The 23330-nt window shown below is 38.5% G+C and overlaps 1 protein-coding gene across 4 annotated transcripts in view; it reads left to right on the top strand.

Annotated features, from left to right (window-relative positions):
• Nucleotides 1-23330, top strand: part of KLHL13 (kelch like family member 13) — a 170465-nt gene that overhangs the window by 70425 nt on the left and 76710 nt on the right. Inside the window, exon 1 of one of the 4 annotated variants that reach the window (XM_058658640.1) lies at nucleotides 16904-16946. The exons of the other annotated variants lie outside the window; for them this stretch is intronic. The gene's annotated coding sequence lies outside the window, so the exon portion shown is untranslated. Of the gene's footprint in view, nucleotides 1-16903; nucleotides 16947-23330 lie in introns of those variants that run through there. 4 annotated transcript variants of the gene reach the window in all.

Raw genomic sequence — 23330 nt, 5'->3', positions numbered from 1 at the left:
AGCATGTGTACAATTCTTTGTCCGTTTAAAAAGGCTGCGATTTTGATTTACTTTGGTTTTATGCTTTACTAAATTATAATTAATAGAACTTTAAAAACTGCACATATTTAGCTGTATGATTTGCTTAACTTAGAAATATACATACACATTTATGGTAACTTTGTCACAATCAATGATAATATATTCAACTCTTCCAAAGTTTCTTTGCATCCTCTTGTGGTTTTCATTTTCTAAGAGTGTGTAACATGTAATTAACGCTGTTAACAAATTTTAATATGCAGAGTACTGTATTATTAATATAGGCAAAACATGTACAGTAGATCTCTCAAACTATTCATCTTGTGTATTTAAAACTTGATGTCCAAAGCAAGAATACCTCCTGAGGCCCTTCCCATATCCTCTGCCAACCACCATTCTACAATCTCTGTACGTTTGACTAGTTTAGGTATTTCTTTTTTTCTCTCTCTCTCTCTCTTTTTTTATTCATTAATTACATTGTATTATGTGACACAGTTTCATAGGTACTGGGATTCTCCCCACCCCTCCCCAAACCCTCCCCCCATGGTGGATTCCTCCACCTTGTTGCATAACCACAGTTCAAGTTCAGTTGAGATTCCCCCATTGCAAGCATATACCAAACATAGAGTCCAGCATCTTATTGTCTAGTCAAGTTCAATGGCTGAGCAGTTCTTTGTGGCCAAATGGGCCAAACTGGAAACCATAATGCTAAGGGAAATAAGCCAATCCCAGAAGGTTAAATACCACATGTTTGCCTTAATTTAAGATGATATGATATTATGTATAACATATTATGTTATATATGTTATATGTTGTGTATAAACTAAAATTGAAATGTCAATGAGGTGGTCACAGAAGGTGGTTAAGAATTAGCATTTATTTTTAGCATATTGGCTACTCATTACTATGTCAATTAATTCCATAATGATGTAAATTTTTACTGATGGTATGTTGGAGCTTTTAATTGATTGGGATGATAGTTTAGGTATTTCATGTGAGTGGAATCACACAGCATTTATCTTTATGGGACCAGTTTGTTTCCCTTAGCATGATGTCTTTGAATTATTCTGGATGTTTAGATATACATGGTATGAACATGTTCTTCCAATCTGTCACTTGTACTCTTATTTTCTGATTTGCATCTTTGGGTAGTTATGTTTAGTCCTTGTCTCATCCTGCCTAAGAAATATTTTTCCCTTCCAAATACAATTCTTTCTTCAAAAAGCTTTATAGCTTTAGCCCTCATATTATATGTGCATTCTTAATTAAAAAACCAAACAAATGAACCTAAGATGTAAGTTTCCCAAATAGTCTGAGTAATTAAGAGATCATTTTATAATTGTATGCTTAACTTTTAGTACTGTCAATATTTTGCTAATGGCTAGGTAATTCAGTGGTAACCTGAGTTAATTTAGGTAAGATGTTAGGCACTAGTCTATCACTTCCAGTTTTTATAACACAATAACTATTGATCTCCTTATTTTATTGCCTTCATTATTACAAAAAGATACCTTTAAAACAGATCATTCTTAGTATAAATAAACTGATCCAGGGCACAGTAAGTGAGGTGAAGCAGCTCAATTAATTTTATGATGCTGAATCATATAGATGTCAGAACACTAAAACATGTAACAGATACTCATGCAAGAATTATAGCTCAAGTTCAAATTTCAAATAGGATAAAATTAAACAAAGAGATGTATGAGAAAATAACCTTTTTGCTTTTTGTAACTTGATAAAATTTTTAATACCTTTTATTCTTGATGATGCTTACAATAGTTGAGAAGAATGCATATCCATGTGGACCACTGAAGAGTAGGGGGGGTCAAAGAATAGGGGAAAGTGGATGAGCCAACTTTTGCCAGTCTGCTTTTTTCTTCCTGCGTCTCTGGAAAGTGGGCAAAGGAGAGAGGGCCACTCCCAGCAGCCCAACTACATCAGTGCCCCCGTTACAGATCTTGCACACCCTGGTGGGTTCTTGGGCTAGCCAGCCTTGGCTCACCTCCTGTCTTGACAGCAACAGTGACCTTGCCTGACAGGCCCACACCCATTCCAGCTCTAACCATTGAGTGTTACAGCCCAGCCCTGCTTGGCCCACACCCTAGACCTACACCCACCCTAGCTCCTGTGAGCACCAGCGGGTGCTGGAGCCTAGCCCATCCTAGCACACCCCAGATGCAATCTGCACCTATGCTAAGAGATACCAGCCATGTCCAGCCCTGTTCATTGCCCCAGTCCAGCTGGCATGACCCCTTAACTTTCTGACCAGGCCCACTCCCAGCCATAGTTCTTTCACATGCTGGCGGTTGCTCTGATCCACTCTGGCATAACTCATCACCTGGCTTGGTCTTTGCCATTGAATGCTACTACCCAGCTTGCCCTGGTCTGGTCCCAGTCTCAACTCTCACTGGTGGGTACTATAGCCTTGCCCTGTCCAGCCTGCCCCCATCCCTGGCTTTTATGCAAACCAATAGGTGTGATAGCTTAGCCCAGTCTAGCATGGCCTGCACCCCACCTGGCTCCTGCACATGGCAGTGTGCTATGGTTTGGCCTGGCCCTTCCTGGTCTTCCCCAGAACCCCATTCCTAGAGCCATCCCACATACGTGTGAACAAATGGAGCAGCCCTGTCTGGCCTAACCAATACCAAGCCCTGATTCACATATTCACAAGTGGGACCTACCACCAACTAAGAGAGTTCCCCAGCTTCTTCCACTAGGCCCACTCCCAGATGTTGCCAGTGGGTGCTAGACCTATACCTGGCACAGTCTTGGCTTTTGTGTGTGCTGGTGAATTTTGCATCCCAGCCCGTCCCACACTCAATTCTTGGCTGCACCTGTGATGCTACAGCCTAGACCATTCTGGTCTATTCCCAGTCCCTTCCCCTATGAGTGTTGTAAGTTCCATGATCATGCCTAGCTCGACCCATCACTATTCCAGGCTCCTGACCAAATCAGTGGGTATTGCAGTCCTACAGGGGTGAGCCCATAAATCCCTCACAGAATCTGCTCCCAGACCCAGTTCTCTTTCACATGCTGGTGGGAACCCAACCTGAAATGGTCCACCCTTTGCTCTGTCACTCAACAGTGGTTATTATGGTTGAGCCTAAGTGGTTATTATGGTTGAGCCAGCCCTGGCTTTTGTGTGTACCAGTAACTGGTTGTTGATACCAACAATCCCCAGCTCAGTATTGGTTTGACCCTTGGAAGGTACTCCAGTTTCTCTCCTCCAAACGACCTGGTCTCAATCCCCTCATTTACCTGCAAGTGTAGTAGCCTGGTTGGTGAAAGTCTCCCAGAAGTCACTTCTGACCTATCATGTTGTCGCTCAGTAATCCTCCCTCCCACACATTCCCACTTCCCTGAGCAATCTACAGCCCCTCATGCCCAGAAGCATGCAGATTCCCAAGCCTGGTACTCCAATGGTGTGTCGTGCTAGCTTGGGGCCCTGCTGGCTACCTGGGCCCCCTGCATGCTTGGATGTTTGTTCCCAGATCCTGTCTACCATTGTGCCAGAATCTGTCCCCCACATATATTTTTTAAAAAATATTATTATTTTAAAAAATAATATATAGAGTAGACTAACATACTGGTATAGTTAACACAAATTTGGCATTAACTAGGCCCAGAATTCCTGCGAGCTATTGGCTCCTTTCCTCTGGCAGTATAACTCTTTCCTAGGTACTGTGCAACCTAGGCAGTTGCCTGCATCTTGGAAAAATTATCATTTTTTAATTGAGACATTTTTACCCTACCATAAATACTGTTTTTTGTTATGATAGTTATTTATAGGGTATATTTTATCAATAGATCTCACATCAGAAGAATTGAAATAAATGCTGAAGATTTTAATAGATTAAATTTCTGTGTTTAAATAAGAGTAATTTAAAAATTGTTGATATAGCCTTTTTCTCTTTAAGAAAAATAATCCCTCTGAAAGCAAAAATCTTGTATTTCCAAGAGTAAAATGTAAGAGGTATTACTGAAGCAGCAATCAAACAATAATCATCACTTAATACATACTTCAAAATAAAGAGCAGACAAAATAAACAACTTTTAAAAAATAAATGGAGGGCCTGGAGCAATGGCTTAATTGGCTAAGTCCTCATCTTGCAAATGTCAGGATCTAATATGGGTGCCAGCTCATGTCCCAGCTGCTGCAGTTCCTATGCAGCTCCCTGCTTATGGCTTGGGAAAGTAGTGGCGGTTAGCCCAAAGTGTTGGGACCCTGTGCCCACATGGGGTACAAGAGGAAGCTCCTGGCTCCTGGGTTTGGATCAGCTCAGTTCCTGATGTTATGGGTATTTGGGGATGTTATGGGCATTTGGGAAATGAACCAGCAGATGGAAGATTTTCTCTGTCTCTCTTCTCCTTTCCAATAAAAATTAATTAATATATTTTTAAAAAGATGAATGGAGCTAGGAGAACTATATATTTATATGTATAAAATGAAACGGATCCAAATGAACAAATGAACCAAATGCAAATAGATCAAAGATGTAAATATAATACCTGAAAATACAAGAATCTCAGGAGAAAATGTGGAGAAAAAGCTCCCTAGATACTGGCCTTAACAATGACATTTTGTGTATCATTCCAAAAGGTAAAAGTAGAAGAAAAATGAGTAAATTTGTGCCAACACTTTCTACACAGCAAAACAAACAATTAGAAAAATTAAAAGGCATCATACAGATTGGGAGAAACTTTATATATGAAAAGGGACTAAGATCCAAAATGTGTAGGAACTCTATTCAACAGCACTGACTAGCTAGCTAACTAACTAACTAAATAAATAAATAAAAATGGTACCATGATTAAAAATAGTCAAGTGGGAGGCAGCCCTGTGATATAGTAAGGTAAGCCTCTGCCTGTGGCACTGAAATCTCAGGTTGGTGTGGTTTCTGCCCCAGTTGCTCCATTACTGAACCAGCTCATTGCTAATTTGCCTGGGCAAGCAGCAGAGGATGGTCCAAGTGCTTGGGAATCTGTACCCATGTGAGAGGTTCCTGGCTTCCAACCAGCCCAGTCCTGGCCATTGCAGCCATTTGGGGAGTGAACCAGTACATGGAGAATCTATCTTCTTGTGCTTCTCTCTCTGTAACTCTGCCTTTCATTTTTGAAAATAAGGCATACAAATGATCCAATAGAAATGAAAAGATGGTCAGCATCATTCAGCACTATGGAAATGCAAATCAAAAGCATAATATCTAGGATAATGTCATCTGCAAAAAGGAATAATTTGACATCCTCCTTTCTAATTTGTCTTTTTGATTTCTATTTATTGCCTAATCTCTCCAGCTAAACCACACAGAACTGTATTGAATGTCAATGGTGAAAGTGGACATCCTTGTCTGTTTCCAGATTTTAGTGAAGATGTTTCCAAAATGTTTCCAAATATTCCAAAATGTTCCCATCCTGGCTATAGGTTGAACTATTCCTTCATCCCTGAAATAAAAGGAAGGAATATTACTCAGCCATACAGAGGAATGTAATCACTTTTGTAGCACAGTGGGTGAAACTGGAGATCATTACGCCAAGTAAGATAAGTTAGACTCAGAAACATAAATTCCACATATTTTCTCTCATCTCTGGAAGTTCACAAATGGAGGGAAAGTATATTAATAATATGTGGATACCAATTTTTGGTTGATTGATGATTAAACATTGTATTCACTGAATTTTATAGTCAATATAGTGCTGTACCTTTATTTCCTCACGTTGATCCTTGTCATGAATCCCATATTGTGTGATATTAGTACTGCATCTTTCAGCAAAAATAACATGCAAACTCCAGGCTGGACCAGGCCAGAACCAAAAGTTTGGAACTCCATCTGGGTCTCTCAAATGAATGACAGGAGTCTAAACATTGAGGCCGTCTTCTGCTGCTTTCCCAGGCACGTTTGCAGGAAGCTGGATTGGAAGTGGAGTTGTCCCAGGACTCCAGCCAGATCTCATTTGGGATCCCAGCATTTCAAGTGGTGGCATAACCTTCTGCACCACAGTGGATTTTATCTTATTTGCTTTTCACAAAAGTAATTGCAACCTGTTGCGGCTCATTCCATTCTAAAGAGAGCTCTTTCAGAGACTGAACATAATCTAATTTTAAAAATGATTTGTTTATTTGAAATGCAGAGTGACAGAGACAGGGAAAGAATGATCTTCCACCTGCTGGTTCACTCCTCAGAATAGCTGTAACTGTCAGAGCTCAGCCAGACTGAAGCCAAGATGGAGACAGATGACTATAACAGCATGCGATGGGGCATTGTGAAGCCAGGAGCCAAGAGCTTCATTCTAGTCACCAATGTAGGTGGCAGGGACTCAAATACTTGGGCTAGCCCCATCCAGGTCTCCTTTATGCCTAATCATGGTTCTATGTACTTAGGCCATCCTCTTACGCTTTCCCAGGCAACATTAGTGAGGAGCTAGATTAGAAATTGAGCAACAAGTGCTAGAACCAGTGCTCTGATGTAGGATGTTGGATTCACAAGCAATGTTGTAATCCACTGCACCTTGTTAACCCCTCTACTGCGTTTTTATACTTTGTATAGTGGATATATAGGATTTTGTGCACTGCAGATATTTTGAAAATATTTGTAGACATTGCAATATTAACAATGGCTATTTGGTACTGGTGATTTTATTTAATTATTTCATACAGATTTTCCATCTCTGTGTGATTGAATCCATTAATGTAAAACCCACAGATAAAAAGGGCTGATTGTGCTGTGTGGCTTCCTGTATGTGTAAATCTATGATTTAATTTATAACTTAGGGAGATTACCAATAAGATAGAATAGTGATACACAGTAACAGTATACTGCAGTGTACTTGCCAGCATTGCTGCTCTTGAACACCACTATTGCAGTACTGCCACTGATGCGGTAACTGAGAAGGATGTAAAGTGACAGAAGAGCGGATAGCATTTACTGTGCAAATGCCATGGAAAGGAGAGGATTTTTGGTCTCCATTGGGATGGAGTGGGGGCAGTGCAAGAATATCATTATGCTGTTCAGAGTGGCCTACAATTTAAAAATTGTGAATGGTTAATTTACAGAATTTCCCATTTACTGATTCTGAACCATGATTCACCATTGTAACTGAAGCTACAGAAAGCAAGACTTGGAGGAAGGTGCTGTATGTGTGGCAAGGAATATGAACCAAAGAAATATTTGAGAGCCTTAATTGATGTGAATACCTCAAACATACAGCCAGAGGGTAGAATATTCCGTTATCCCTTTGGTTGTTAAAGCTGTATGGTATTATGACCAGTACCATCTCCATAAGACTTTATTTACTTTCTCCTGGTACTTTGTTTTAGATTTAAAGGAACAGTAGCAGAGCAATCCCCTTTCTTGTTCTTTGGAAGATTTATTCTTTTATAGGATTCTAGTTTCTATGTTTGGCTTTGGGAATAAGTTTTGGCAGTTAGCTGTACTACAGATCCTCTCTGAAAGCCCAAAGTCGGAATCTGCTATCGAGAAATTAAATAATTTCTATTGAGAGAAATTAAATAAATGTGCCTCCCTTTCTTCCAGGGGTTCTTCCAGTCCATGATGTGTTAGGGAACGAGTTTCCCAAAGGTGGACATGTTTTCTTCTGTGAGCGCGCTGTGACATAGCTGACATAGACACAGGCTGTAGATAACTAGAAGAAAGCCTCCAGTGATTTTAGCCAACTGTTTAAGGGCCGCAACAGAGTCAGCAGAGTGTAGATGAATTAAATGTAATGTTGTCTGACAGGGAATGCTGGGTCTAGGTATAGATTATGCCATTTGTTTTTCCTCTGGTGTATTATTGAAAATACTAACACGTAAATTAGTTTGAAATCAACCATTGTCCAGAGTTGGGAGGTTTTTCATGGTCTTTTCAAGCTTGGCCAGCTGGTGTTGGAGAGTGTGGAAGGCCACCGAGAACACACTTTTCTTGCTGGGTTTCCTGAGACCGTGTGAGCATTGATTGAGAGAGAACTGTTTGATCTTCAGATAGTGTAGTCTATCGCTCCATTTATTCTTTTTCTGTGTGGCATGAAGGGGAAGAAGCAAAAACTTTACTTTTTGATTCCCAGCTCATGCCCATTTTACCTTAAGGGTACTTCAATTATCTGATTAATTAATCCTCCTGTTGAATAGACAGACCGCAGTGCTGAGTTTAAAATAACCTTGTTTCCTTGTCCTGGCTCTGCCAACAATATAATGGAAATTTATTTAAACAGCCAACGTTTTCTTTTTTATTTTTCTTGTTTTCAGAATAGAAATACTTTCCCTTGAAAATTAATGAGATGATATGCTTGAATCACTTTGTTCTCACCAAAAGGTGGACCCTGAAGAATTCACAGTATTTGTTTATTGAAAGGAGTTGAAAGCACAATTAAGACAATTTTGGGGTTGTTCTGTAGATGTGGTTTTACAGATAACAGATTGTGTTTCTTTAGAAATAGAAAAAGAGTGAAGAGAGCTTGTTCAACCCTATTACATGTAAAAAGACAGAAAACCTAATATCCAAAGATGAGAAGACTCCTTCAAGTTCACAAAACAAGGAAAACAGTGAAAACATGAAACCTTTGGATTTCTGATATGTGGTTGTCCCTGCCTCCAAACACCAGCTTTTAGATATTTAGTACAAAACAGCCTTCTGTCATAAAATATATTTTGTCAGATTTTAATGTTATTTAAGGCAGGTGATAAATTTATTATCAAATGGTATAGCCATTACCACTGGTTTTATGTGTAAAATACTTTTTCTTTTCTAAACTTAACAGTTACAGTAATTTTGTTAAGTTTTTGTGGCAATGAGATTTAGTCAGTTGAAGTTTTATTTGTGTTTGAAGAGAGTGGCACAGAGATGAAGAGACTGAGATAGAGAACTTTCCCATTCGTTGGTTCACTCCACAAATGTCTGCAATACCCAGGGCTGAAATCAATCTGGTCTCCCATGTGGGGCTGGCAACCAAACACCTAAGCCAGTATCCTGTGCCTTTCAGGTTGATCCTTAGCAATAAGTTGGACGGAGAGTGGAGCAGCATTCCCATCAAGGATGCAGGATCCCAAGCAACCGCTTGACTTCTGTGCCAGGTGGCTGCCTCTCTAGTAGTTGTTTGTTTTAGTTTGGATAAATAGATTGGTCTAATAATCACGTGCTGACAAGTAGCTGGTTCAAAGTCGCATGGAAACTCATCCTAGTCTATTTTAATTTTTTCTCTGTGCAAATCTAGCATATTGTTTGACCTTCAACTTAAATTTATTGACATTTACATTCAGACACAGATCTAGTTGTTCGCAGCATTAAATCAGATTTGTTCTCTTGCCTCAGATATTTTGTTGCCTGTCAAATCAACAGCTGAAATAATTATTTCTTTTCAGCTATTGTATTTTCATATATTAGTTTCTTTTGCTGTTGAAAACAAATTACTGCAAACTCACTGTCTTAAAACAGTACAGACTTATTCTTTCATAGTTCAGGAGGTCTTTGGGCTAAAATCAAGGTATAGGCTGGCCTGTGTTCCATTCTGCAGGCTTTCCAGTTTCCTTGCTTTTCTAGTTTCTACAGTTTCTAAGAGTTATTTGCAATGCTGTTTCTTCCATCTTCAGTGCCAACAATGTTGGGTCTAGTTCTTAGATCTCATATCTTGGACTTCAACAGTTTTCCTCTTAAGTTCCAAGGATCCTGTGAGTACATCAAATGCATTTGAATAATCCAAACTAGTTTCTCCATGTCACAATCCTTACTTATATCACCAGTCTTTCGCCATTTAAGGTTACAGATTCCGGAGACTAGGAATTATATGCTTTTGGGTGCCCATATTCTGCTACCATGCCCCATATGCATGTCAGCTCTATCAGCACAAATTTTTTCCTTTCAAGGGTGTTGAGATAATGGCTCTCTTGCAAATTTAGAAACTATTTTCTAAAAATTCATCACACATCTTTTTCTCAATACTTTCCATTCATAAGTATTTTAATATATTAGAGATAAAAGTTTAATATTGTCTTTGAAATTAGAAATTTGGGGAAATGAGGAAAAGAAAATCATGCAGTTCATTCTACTCTAAGCAAATTGTTATTTTAGCATATTTCTTTTCAGTCATTTCCATGTGCACATTTGATTTTATATTTTATTTTTATTTTAACGGCTATTTAGAACATGAAATGTGATGTATATTTACATTCCTTAATGATTAGAATACAACATGATTAATCAAGAAAGCTAGCAGACACATTGTCTAACATCCTTATCATGTTGAACTCTATTTAGTGGAGTGTTAAGCTTCTGATGATAAAGTAAGTTGAAATCATGTCTTAATAAAAATTAAAAGAAAAATAAGAAAGGATAGAAAAGATGGAAAGAGGAAGAAGGGGAGGGAAGGAGGGTAGGATGGTAATGTTTTATACGTTCAATTCACTATAAAATACATGAAATTTGTGCTCCTTGTATAAATAGATTTAAAGACATTAAGATGTATTTCTGGAAATATTGAAACATCAATTTATTATGAGGGATTATGATCACAATTCTTCACAAGAGGTCATTGACATTGGCTCCTTTGGTCTCATTGAGACTTTTTATCCCTGATGCCATAGCTCCCGTTCCTTCATCCACCCTAGACCATGGAAATGCCCCTACTACTCTCTCTTTCTATGAGTGTAGTATTTTTGGAGTCCCCACATGAGTGAAATCATTCAGTGTTGGATTATCAGTGCTTGTTTTATTTCACTTACATGTTTATCTGTTTAACATAATTATCACAGTATAATTGCAATTCTTATTTTTCTTTTACAATACAATGTAGTTAATGCTTTATGCCTTGTTAATAATTTTCTCTTATAATCATCTAATTAAAAAAAAAACATTTTTTACTAATACAGTTAGGAGGTGGGCATTTGGTGTGACAGTTGTCACACCACAGGAGATGATCACTTCTTATATTGTATTACCAGCTTCCTCCTAATTACAAGCTCTATGAGGCATCAGGTTATGGCTCTAGTGCTTGGGTTCCTTCCACTCTTACGGGAGACTCAGATTTATTTTCAATTATTTCAACCTGGTCCAGGCCTGGGTGTTGTGAATACTCAGAGTGAACCATTGGAGGAAAGATCGCTGTCTCTATCTCTCTGTTTTTCTGTCTTTCAAAATAATAATTTTTTAAAAGTTAATGCTCATAGCAGAAGACCTAGAAAATTAAAAAATAGTACAAAGCTTCTAATACCATCATTCACATTTACCTGCTAATAACATTTTTGTGTATTTCATTCAGTCATTCTTGTCATGCCTACTTTAAGAAGATTATTTATTTGAAAGGCAGAGAGATATGATTGATTGATTCGTTTTCCATTTGCTGGTTCATTCCCCAAATGACTGCAACATCCATGGCTGTTCTAGGCCAAATCCAGGAGTCAAGAGCTTCATAATGGTCAATGTGAGTGTCTAGGGCGTAAGTACATCCTTCACTGCCTTTCTAGGTGCATGAGCAGAAAGATGGGTCAGAAGTGGAGCAGCTGGGACTCGAACTGGCATTCTTACATGGGATGCCAGTGTCAAAAGCAACTTAATCCATTGTGCCACAATTCCCACCACTTCTGATTATTTTATAACGCTAAATTTGATTCATATCAAGTATTTAAAAATATTTTTATTTTTAATTTTGGAATTTATGGTACAATTCTGTACAATTTAGGATTGCCCCCCCATTCTCCACCCTCGAACTGATTTTTCCCACATTATTAAAATAATATAGTCCTTCGTAAGGAGTTATATTTCCATCAGTCTGTTATTTAAGTGTACCTGACATTGTAGGTACAGACAATGTCAGACAGTCCATCATCCCATTATCTAGATATGTCCAACAGTTTCATTGGGAGTCCATCTTTGATTTGGAAGTAGGGATGCTTGTTGCATTGTCTTCACATCTGGATATGGTAGTCTCTATTACTCAATTAGTATACGTTCCAATTTGCATGATGGTTTTCTTTTATTAGAGAGAACATATGGTATTTTTCTTTTTGGGATTGACTTATTTCAGTGAGCATAATGGTCTCTAGTTGGGACCATCTAGTTGCAAATGGTATAATTTCGTTTATTGTGCTTTAACACTTGCTCTTACAAGCCTAGCAAAACTGTAAATGGTATAATTTAAAAATTTTAAATACATGACTATTACTTAAAAGTTTTTTGAAATACTTGTTTACTTGAATGGCAAAGTCAGAGAGAGAGAATCGTCTACAACTAGTTCACTCCCCAAATGGCTATAATGACCTAGGCGGGGCTAGACAAAGGCCAGGAATCAGGAACTTCTAGGTGTCCTGTATGGTTACAGGGGTCCAAACGCTTGGACCGCCCTCATCTGCTTTTCTAGATACATTAGCAAGAGATTGGATCAGAAGTGGAGCATCTGGTACTCAACTCGTATCTATGTGGGAAGCTGGTATTGCAAGAGAGTGGCTTAACTTGTTTTACCACAATGTTAGATCCATAATTTTGTAAAACATAGAAAATGAATATTAAACCACAAAATATGTCAAGGATATCTTTTTGTGTTCTCTTTCCTCTTTAGCATTACTCTGTGTAGTATTATAAAAATATTTGCTTATGAAATGCATAAAACACTGCCTGGAACTTAAACATGTAAATTTGGCTTAACTTCGAAATGTCATCAGCCTCAAGTAGTATTTATTTTATAATGTATCAAAATTTGCATTATCATTTTTTCTTAAAATTTTTATTTTCCAAATGTCTTCAACTTTCTAAAAAGTTGCAAGATCAATACACACAACTTTCTTTTTCTTTTTTTTCCCCCTTGGATCATTTCAGTGTAAGCTGCTGATACAGAGCACATTGGCTTCAAATTCTCTGGTGTACATAAATTCTCCTTCATAACCTCAAATCAACCATCAAGTTCAGGAAATTTATATTAATACATTATTACATTCTAATCAGAGCCCATTCCAGTTTTTCAATTATCTCAAAACTGTTCTGAATAGCTAAAATTTCCAGTTCAGAATCATGCATTGCATATTATTGAAACAGCTCTTTGATATTCTTCCATCTGGGGCATTTCATCGGTCTTTCCTTGTCTTTCATGACCTTAAAACTTTTAAAGTGATAAGGCAGATCTTTTTTTTATATATATAGGATGACCCTTTGTTTTAGTTCTAGTGGTTCCCCAGAGTTATATTTATTTAGGCTTTGTTTCTTCAGCTGAAATCGCAGTAAAAATTTGTATTCTTCTCATTGCATGCTGCCTATGGCATATCATTTTGAGTTCTCGCATATAGATGATAACTCGGTTAAGATCATGTCTAGCAGACTTTGTCAGGGTAAAGTTACTTTTTCTTCTCTTCATAACTAGCAGTATTTCTGAGAAGATGCAAAGTATATAAATGCCTTACTCCTCACCAGACTTTCAATATTTACTGCTATCACTATGGGGTTATTGTTTCCCGTTTTGCTCAACGATAATCCATACTTGTGTTTTCTTTTGCTGCATTTTCATCCCTTGGTCAATCACAGTACGGAATGTGTCTTGCGTTGACTAATCCCCCAGAGGAAGCCCACGCCCTGTTGATGTTCCCTTGCCTCTCCCCATCTCCTGATGGCTTCCGTACTCCGCTCGGCTTGCCGCAAATTGTGGCCTCCCTGCACGAATGCCTTCTTTGTTTTGTTTGCTTTCCAGCTCACCATGCTAGGCTTAGATTGATGCTGTCTCTCCACAGTGAGAACCTTCTTCTGCTCTCAAGCCCCACAGGGGCCCCACTATTCCCTCCTTCTAGTGCAGGCTGAATCCCATGGCTATTTTTCATGAACAGGAATGGAAAGAGCACTTTCTTTTGCTCTTTTAAAGATTATTTTTACTTGAAAGGCCATTACAGAATGAAGAAGAGACACCAAGAGACATCTTCTATCTATTGGTTCACTCCCCAAATGACTCTGTTCTGAAGCTGGCAGCCGAGAGTTTCTTCTGGGTCTCTCGTGTGAGTTCAGGGGCCCAAGGATCTGAGCCATCCTCTGCTGCTTTACCAGGCAATAAGCAGGGAGCTGGTTGGGAAGTGGGGCAGTTGGAAGTAGAATGTTGGCACCACAAGGAGAGGCTTAGCTTACTATGCCACTGCCCCAGCCTCAGAACATTTTCTATAGTCTGACTTTTAAGTTGTCAACTTTCCCCTCATAACCATGATTTTTTTAATTCTTAAAATGTATTTTATTGATTTGAATAATAAATACAAACTTACATCTTGTTTATGTTTTGTGATAGATATGAAGCAGATAATACAGTCTCTGTAATTAAGGCCTTTCAAAGTTTATTCAGAGCCTCATCTGCGCCATTTCTCTCACTGGACCTTAAGCACTGTGAAACCTGACTCCAACAGAATTATGTGATATGACACCATAGTATGTTATTGCATATCAATCATTAACACTCAGTGTGTTATGTAATAATGATTCCCTTAATACTTCTCCTGACTAGACCATCAAGTCCATGAGGCAAACAACATATTTCTATATGGCTACTCCTTTCCTGTATCTAACCCAGTGTCATATGTAAAGTAGATACTCATTAGATGATGGCAAACTGAATAACTTAGTGCATTGTTTATACATGTAGATGCTGGCCCTTATAGGAGAAATTGTGTCTATTAAACTGTTGTACACTTGATTCATTAGCACTTTCTGGGGAGGAATTTGACATGCTCAGAAGGTTCAATTTGTAAATATTTCAAACTGTTCAGAGAGTAGGCAGCACTCAGAAGCAAATCATAAAAAGCCTTAACATTCTTCTGCATAAAGATTTCTAGCAGCTTCTCCTCCTTTCAGTTTGCCCAGTGTTCTGGTAAATAGGATATGTATTTAGGTAGTTCTGATTTTGATCCTGACACTTCTGTTTATTCAGTTGTGGTGATTTAAAAAAAAAAATCAGCCTTTTGAGTTCAGTTTGTGCATGAGAGGCATTTCAAGGGAAAAAAATTGAAACTTTATTGTTGGAAGAATGCACAGGACCTCTGACTCCATTGCTCCTGGGATCTCTGCGGCCTGCAGGAGCAGTGGAGTTACGGCACTCATTCCTTAGCATTAATGATGTGTTGTGCCAGAAGACACGTGTTCACAGTTGTGAGTGCGGAGTCTTGTGTGTAGAATGTTTTTGTAAAAGCACTGACTCCCTCACGGTTACTGATTTGTTACTGCTATTGTCACAGGTCTGCAGTAAAATACTAAATTCCCAAATTCTCCAGCTTTCCTGAGAAATAAATACAGCTTTAATGTGGCAATGACCAGCCGTCATTCCGAGATAGTTTTTAATATCTTTTGGTTATTAAAATCATCTTTTGCTCTTTCTTTAAGGAAATGTGAATGATCAGGAGTTGTGAATTGGTGTCCTAATGAAATTTGAAATGCTCAACATAGAATCTGTTTCAGAGTGTAAGTTTTTTTGATATTTATAAAGGCAGCAAAATCCATCTGTCATATGTTACATAACAGTCCCAGCAAATATGACATGATGCCCTGTAATCAGTTACAATAATGTTTCCCAGTGACATGCAACAATATTTGCACTAAATGAGAGAAAGCATGTGACTAACCTCATTCTACTTCAGGTCAGAGTTTACTAAGACTTGATTTCGGGTCAATCAGATTAATTCAGATTTGCTGCCAAATGAATATAAGCAAGAAAAAAGAGGGCCATCTGATTATTAAATGATTCAATTTTGAAATTGTGTATAAGGAGTTGCCTTTTAAAATTTTTTTACTTGGCAAAATAAGTTCACTACCCTCTGTAGGAACCCAAAATGTTTTTGGGTCAATACATTTCACTGGACACAAAATCCAAAGAATATGGGAAACAATCCCTTGAATGCTATTGAAGTGAGTATAACTTTTATGTTCATCCCTAGTCTGTGATAATGACCTTTCCGTTTTATTTACTAATCTGTTTCACTTTCAAGTGGATACATTGTGGGTTATAATCTTTTCATGTTGCATGATTGCCAAAGTATTCTGTTTTTATTGGTTAATCAATACCATGTCAATTAATGCCACAATGTTGTAAATGGTTGGAAATATTATGTTGGGGCTCTTAATTGATTGGGATGATACTCTGCCGGCTCTACCTTCAGATCAGAGATGGTCTCACCAAGAAACCATTGAACTTACCAGGACAATAAGATGCTGGACTTTATGCTTGGTAAATACCTCCAATGAAAGAATGTCAACTGAATTTGAACTATGGAAATGCAACAAGGTGGAGCAATCCGCCATGGGGGGAGGGTGTGGGGAGGGGCGGGGGGAATCCCAGTGCATAAAAAATGTATCACATAATGCAATGCAATTAATTAAAAAAAATGAAATGCAATAAAAAAATTTAAAAAAAGAAAAAAGATAAAAAAACAACAACGAAACAACAGACAAAAAAAAACACAAAGTATTCTGTTTTAAAAAAAGGATTTATTTTATTTTTATTGGAAACTTGCATATAGAGAAGACATGAGAGAGAAAGATCTTCCGTTCATTGATTCACTCCCCAAGTGGCCTCGATAGCCAGAGCTGTGCTAATCTAAATCCAGGAACCCAGAGTCTCTTTCAGGTCTCCCACGTGGGTACAGGGTCCCAAGGCTTTCAGACATCCTCATCCTCCACTGCTTTCCCAGGCCACTAGCAGGAACTGGATGGGAAGTGGGGCCGCTGGGATTAGAACCAGTGCCCATGTGGGATCCTGGCACATGCAAGGTCAGGACTTTTAGCTGCTAGGCTACCAAGCTGGGTCTGCCAAAATATTTTTTAATTAAAGCAAATTGAAATTAAATTTATTTTGTGGCAATTTTAGGAGCTTGGAGCAAGAAAGAAGGTTGCAGCTTAAATGAATCAACGGTTTCCACCAACAGGCTATGATTCTCTAAGTCTCAGAGCTTCACTTGGGTGCATTTGATGCTAAGACTCTGGAAATTGGTTTGTGTTAGGGAAAGGACATTGTCAAAGAGTTACATGAACTTAGATCAACTGATCAATCTTGGATGTTTCTGGTCTGTTTTTCTGTTCTCAAGTGATGCTGAATTCCCACTTCGCAACTGTAAATTGAGTTAGCAGCTATGAAAGTACTCTGAAGGAGACCACTTTAGCATGTAAAATCATTATTTTGAAAAATAATTTATATAGTGTGAAGTAATAGAGTCCAAGTGATAGAATTACATAATTCTTTTAAAAAATATTTACTTGGATAGAAGAGAGAGGAGACAGAAAAAAATAGGGGCAAAAGGAGGAAGTGAGAAAGAGAGAAAAGAGAAACAATTGATTCCACCTGTTGGTTTATTGCCCAAATGACCCTGACAATTAGAATTAGGCCAGGCTGAAACCAGGAACTGCTTCCAGGTCCCCCTTGTGGATGGCAGGGACCCTAGCATTTTGTATATCACTTGTTCCTCTCCAAGAACATTAGCCAGGAGCTGGAGCAGAAGTGAAGCACCTGGGACTTAGCACTCTAAGTTGCTTAACCCACTACACCATAATGCCCATTCCTAATTTTTATCGTAGCAGATTTGTCCAGAAAGCAGATTGCTAAAACAAGCATTTGAGGTGTCTCTCTCTCCCTCCTCTTTTGAGAGGCACCCCACCTCCAGGCTTTCTCTCCAGAGCCTTCCCTTTCCCTTCCCTGCTCACCTGGTCCCTTCACAAATAAACTTTTCTGTCTGCAACAACAACAACAACAACAACAAAACCAAGCATTTGATTTGCTTGACCACACTTTGTGTATTGTTACAAGCAGTATTTCTTTATAAACCAATGTGTCATTGATCAGTTGATTGCCATTCTGCTTCTTTTTCACCCTTTTTTACCTACTCCGCAAAAACCAGGCATGAATTCTTGAAATATTTTTTCCTTTGCCACCCAGTACTGAAGTTTTGTCAGTAGAGGGTGCTGCAAAGGCAGATAAGGAAGCTTGTGCAACCCAGTTTCCTCAGACATTTTTACTGGTGTGCTCAGCTTCTTTTCCCAGGGGTCAGCATCTTCTGGTGCCTCCGGATACAGTTTCATAGAAGAGGTAGGGCCTTTTCTGGAAGCTGAGTACCACACATGTGCCAGAGGGTGTGTTTCTGTCAATTTCCAGCAATTAATCACCAAAGTGACTTCTGTGCCCTTCGTAGACCTGCAGCTGTGCCCTGTCCAAGTCTGGAGAGCAGCCCTGCTTTGCAGGCCTGTCCTTGGGTGCTCTGTCTAGGTCCTTGGGGTACTGATTACTTCCACTATCTATCGCGCTTATATTTTTAGAATTCTCTTTGCTTATAATGAGACAGTTTCTCCTCACTCTAACTCTCTATTTTCCTCTCCCTTGTCATAGTTACTAATTCCTTATGTGCAGCTCTTCCAATTCCAATTACTGTGTGGTTTCTCTCTGTTAAGACCCACACAGACACAATCAATTAAAGATCTCCATGACCTAATGCAAGGCAGTTCTTCAGAGCTAATACCATGGGACCTGTATTTGAAAAATTGAGACATGTCATCCCAAAATATCCAGTTGGAGATTGCCTTAAAAGCTTCTGAACTTGAACAGATCTTCCATGGGGTCTCTGAGTATTTGTGTATTTGTCCTCCATCTCTGTGTCCTCACACGCACTGCTTTGTCTCTTAGTCCGCTCTTCCATTTGCCTTACTAAGCATAGTTTGTAGCCCCAGCTAGCCTTTAGCAAGCTGTCACTCTAAGTCCATGGGTTCCATTTTCTTTCTTGGTGAAGTGGAGATGTGAAAGAGAATACATTAAAGAAATCAAGGAACAAAAATGCTTTGTAATTAAAGGAGCACCCGACAAAAAGTACTATTGGTGTTTATTACATAGATTTTCCTTTCCATGATTTTGATTTTTACAAGTACATTTTTATTTTGACAGCCTAAGGTATTAGTAGTGATACTTCCAACCTAATAAAATGGGCAGACATATAATTATTAGATGAAGCTGAATGTCCTGGATGCTAAAATACAGAAATGAATAAGGTTCCAGGAGCTCTGAAATTTAAAACTTCACTGTGGTCTGAGGATTTGTGGTTTATTTTCAAGCAGAGGCCACCTGATGTTCAAGAATCAAAGTTGCCATTTATACAATGGCTATGACGTCATGGTTAATATTCATATTCTATGTTTTAAATTATTTTGTCTAGTGTTATTTTCCCATTCAGTTATTAGTTGTAGACTTATCCTGTATTCCCAGTAGAGTCCTTTTGCATTTTATTTGTTCAACTTTTGAAGTGTTAAACCCTTTTATTGTGATAGAAGTTTAAACTGTGTTATCTCAAAAACTAAAAAGAAATGGAAGGAGGGTGGGAGGGAGAAAGAGGGAAGAAGGGAATATCAGGATGTTGTTAGAATTGTAGAAATTGTAGAAATCTGCAAATCACGTTGAGTCCATTAAACTAATTAATAATTAGATCAAAATCAAGCATTTTGCTTGAGGTCAATTTTTTGTTCATTTGCTTTTGAAAAATGAAATCTTGCTCCAATTATGTGCGGAGAGATAGTGGCAGTAAAATTTTTAAATAAGAAATTCTCTTGTTTTATGCAGCTCTTTTCAAGTGTTACTTTATTTTTGTGTCTATTAATCAATGCTCACATTTAGAAAAAAGATTTGAGTAAATTTTACTTCAGAGCTAGTACACATAGAAAGATTATATGACTGTCTCTAAATTAAAAATGGGAAATTATTTGTTTGTCATCTAGAGGATGACATACTTGGTGAATCTAGGAAGAAATATAGCATACTATTTAACTTAGAGGTGATTACTCTTTGAATGCAGAGTACCCTGTCAAATCGCAGGCTGAGTGCATCTCCCAGTGGATGCTGTTGCAAAGTGCAAGTGATTGCAAGTCCTCCCTAAAGCACTTATCTTCACAGTTTGGTTTCTGTGAGAAGCCCACCAAAGACACTTAACCTTTCTCTAAGGAAATCAGGTCAGATGATTCTTCACATTTATCAGGAAGACTGCTTCAGTTTCACTTTTTTTTTTTTTCACATATGGTGAGTCAATATTCTGTTGATTTACAGACTAGATGGAAACTTCCTCTTTCTTTGGCAATATGATTATGTGAGCAGAGCCCATGCAGCTTTAGAAAATAATTGTTTTGGGTCATTGTTTTCTGAACTGTGATGGTCCTGCTGCAGTTTGTACGCACGCTGTTGAATGTAGACTAAAGTAAGCTGAGGAGATATGTTACTTTAAATATGTTTATTAGAAGATAAAACATGAGCTATCACTTTTGTCATAGCACAAACAACATTGCTTACATCAGGATTAGAGTAGGTAACAACCCTTTATTGACAAAGTAGTTTATTTACGCTGTGCGCAGGCATGCTTGAGAAAGAATTGGTGCATTCTTTCTAGGGATCCAGCAAACGTCTATTTCTAAAAGATGGCTATTATTTAAAATATACAAAGTATTTATAGTAGATATAATTGTGAGTTAGAATCAGACTTTTGCTGTTTTTCATTTTGTTGTTGAAGTCAAATGGCTTAGTGGATAAAAATGTAATGCTTAAAATGTAAAGATGCAGACTGCAGGGAAAATGTTATTATTAGGAGATGATTGTGATGAATCAGTCATGTATCTTTAGATAGATGTGAAGACCAAATATAGTAATTGCATGAATCATCTGCGACTGTTATAGAAGGACTAATTACAGAGAATGCAACTATCATGCAAATATGATGAGAACTATTTGAAAGTTAGGCTTTCATAAGTATGATGGAAATGAATCTCCTTCCTTAGATGCCATATCTTTAGAAACATATATTCTTATCACTTTTCAACCTTTCAGGCTATGATCAAGTGTAGAAGTATATGTTCTTTTGAGAAACCTTTCAGCTATGCAAGTGTTGTTTTCAAACACAACGGATGCGGGATAAAACCTATCCAAATAGTTGACCAAAAAATTGAACAGAGTTACAGTATGACTGAGCAATCTCACTTCCATATGTTCCCAAAAGAATTGAAAATGGCACTTCAAACAAATGAACATCTAGGCATGCCCATATTCAGGGCAGCACTATTTATAGTAGCCAAAAACAATAGGGGCAAGTAGAGAATAACTGTTCAATACATATGAGTGCTATTTTGGGGTGACAAATGCTTTGCACTAAAAGGACGTGGTCCTGTAATTTTCTGAACACACTAGATGCCCCTGAATGGTTTACCTCAATTAATTTTGTATTACATTAATTTCACCTCTACAAAACCCCCAAAGCCTGCTCTCATGGCATGTTGCTATGTGGTTGTGCTAAGTGGAGAATGAACTGTTGTTAGGTTATGCACAAGAATTCCTCATTATAAGAGTTACATATTTTTATTGTCATTTTTCTTTATGATAAATTTACCATTTCCCCTTTGCAGTAGTACACTTTTTTCAGATGAATATAAGTTTGAAATGGTTGACTTAATGAGAAAGTAAATAAGTAATAAAATAGAAGAAAAATAATGACAAGACATAGATGACTGAAAAAAAGAAAACTTCCAGAAACATTGTATTTATTCTGTGTTCAAGCCAATTGGGTACACTTTGGATACTACTAACTGTTCATCAAAAAAGAACAAGATGTATTCTTTCTCTTAGGAACTTTCAACTTATTAAAAGTGACAAGCCTCATCTACAAATAATTCTAGGACAAAGCTGAATGTACCAATTGTGAATTAGAGGATAAACAGATTGATGTCAAGATCAGCTACCTGTAATCATGGGTACCATTCAAGAAAATACTGGTAGTGGGCACTGATGCATAGCAGAGTAAGCCCATGATTAGGATGCCTGCATTGCATATTAGAGTGTCACTTCAGCCCCAGCTCTCTCACTAACACACCATGGGAAGCAGCAGATAATGATCCAAGTTCTTGGATTCTTGCCATACATTTGGAAGGCCCAGAAGGAATTCCTCCTGGCTTATGGCTTTGGGCTAGTCTGGCCATGGCTGTTGCATACATTTGGGGAGTAGACCAGTAGATGAAAGGTCTCTCTTTTTCTCCCCTATCCCTCCAGTCCCCCATCCATCTCCCCCTACCGTCCTCTCTCTCTTTCTTCCCTCTGCCTTTTCTCTTCCCCTCTATTTCCTTTTCCCTTCCTTTCCCTATTCTTTCCGCTGCTACCTCCCTTATTCTGCTTCTCCGCATTGTTCTGTTTCTCAAATAAATAAATCAATCTTAAAATCCTAGTATATATAGACCAGTCTAAACTGTGTGTGTGTGTTTGGTAGTAGTGGGGTGAGGTAAGTTTTTTTTTTTTTTAAAAAAAAAAACTGATTTATTTTTATTACAAAGTCAGATATACAGAGAGGAGGAGAGACAGAGAGGAAGATCTTGCATCCGATGATTCACTCCCCAAATGACTGCAACAGCCAGTCCTGCACCGATCCGAGGCTGGGAACCAGGAAACTCCTCTGGGTCTCCCACGTGGGTGCAGGGTCCCAAAGTCTTGGGCCGTCCTCGACTGCTTTCCCAGGCCACAAGCAGGGAGCTGGATGGAAAGTGGAGCTCCTGGGGTTAGAACTGGCGCCCATATGGGATCCCAGCACGTTCAAGGTGAGGACTTTAGCCGCTAGGCCACCATGCTGGGCCTGAGGTAAATGTTGAAAGGTACAGGTAGTTGACAACCTATAACCAAGTTGTGTTTTAAAGTTTCATTTACAGATTGTTTGTTTCAACAATACATAAATCATACATGATGTTGAAGTTTACAGCCCAGCTCAAAGATATTGTGTTAAAGCTACTTAATTAGTTCCTTATCCCATGGACAGTGCTGGCCTTGGCTCTAGAGCATGAAAGTAGGGGGTCAATGGATTATAAGACTGTTGGAGGAGATTGACCATTGTTTGTTCCTGTGTTGTTCTTATACAAACTGGACATTTGAATTTCTTTGTTCTACATCTCGGTTTCTTTCTCTCCTTATGTCTTTTTCACTTTATTTGAAAGTCTCTCTCTCTCTCCACACACAAACACACACATTCTCTGATGCAAGACTCCTTCTCTCCCTCATACTCACACATAAACACACACACACACATGAGAGAGAGAGGGAAGAGAGAGAGAGAGAGAGAGAGAGAGGAAGGGAGAGTCTTGAATCTGTTGCATCACACCGCAAATGCCTTGGTAGCAGGGATTCAAATGCTTGAGTGATGACCTACTGTCTCCCTTGGAGTGCATTAGAGGAGGCTGGAATTAGAAGTGGAGTAGGAACTGGAAACTAGGTACTCCCACATGGGTTGTGTCATCCCAAATAGCATCTGACTTGCTGGGCCAAATGCCATGTTTCTGTTGCTTCAGAGAATAGTGTCTCTGTCTCCCAGGGCCCTATTTTGG

This window comes from Ochotona princeps, chromosome X (assembly GCF_030435755.1).
Source record: "Ochotona princeps isolate mOchPri1 chromosome X, mOchPri1.hap1, whole genome shotgun sequence".
Taxonomy (NCBI): domain Eukaryota; kingdom Metazoa; phylum Chordata; class Mammalia; order Lagomorpha; family Ochotonidae; genus Ochotona; species Ochotona princeps.
This window is presented reverse-complemented; position numbering and strand designations above follow the sequence as displayed.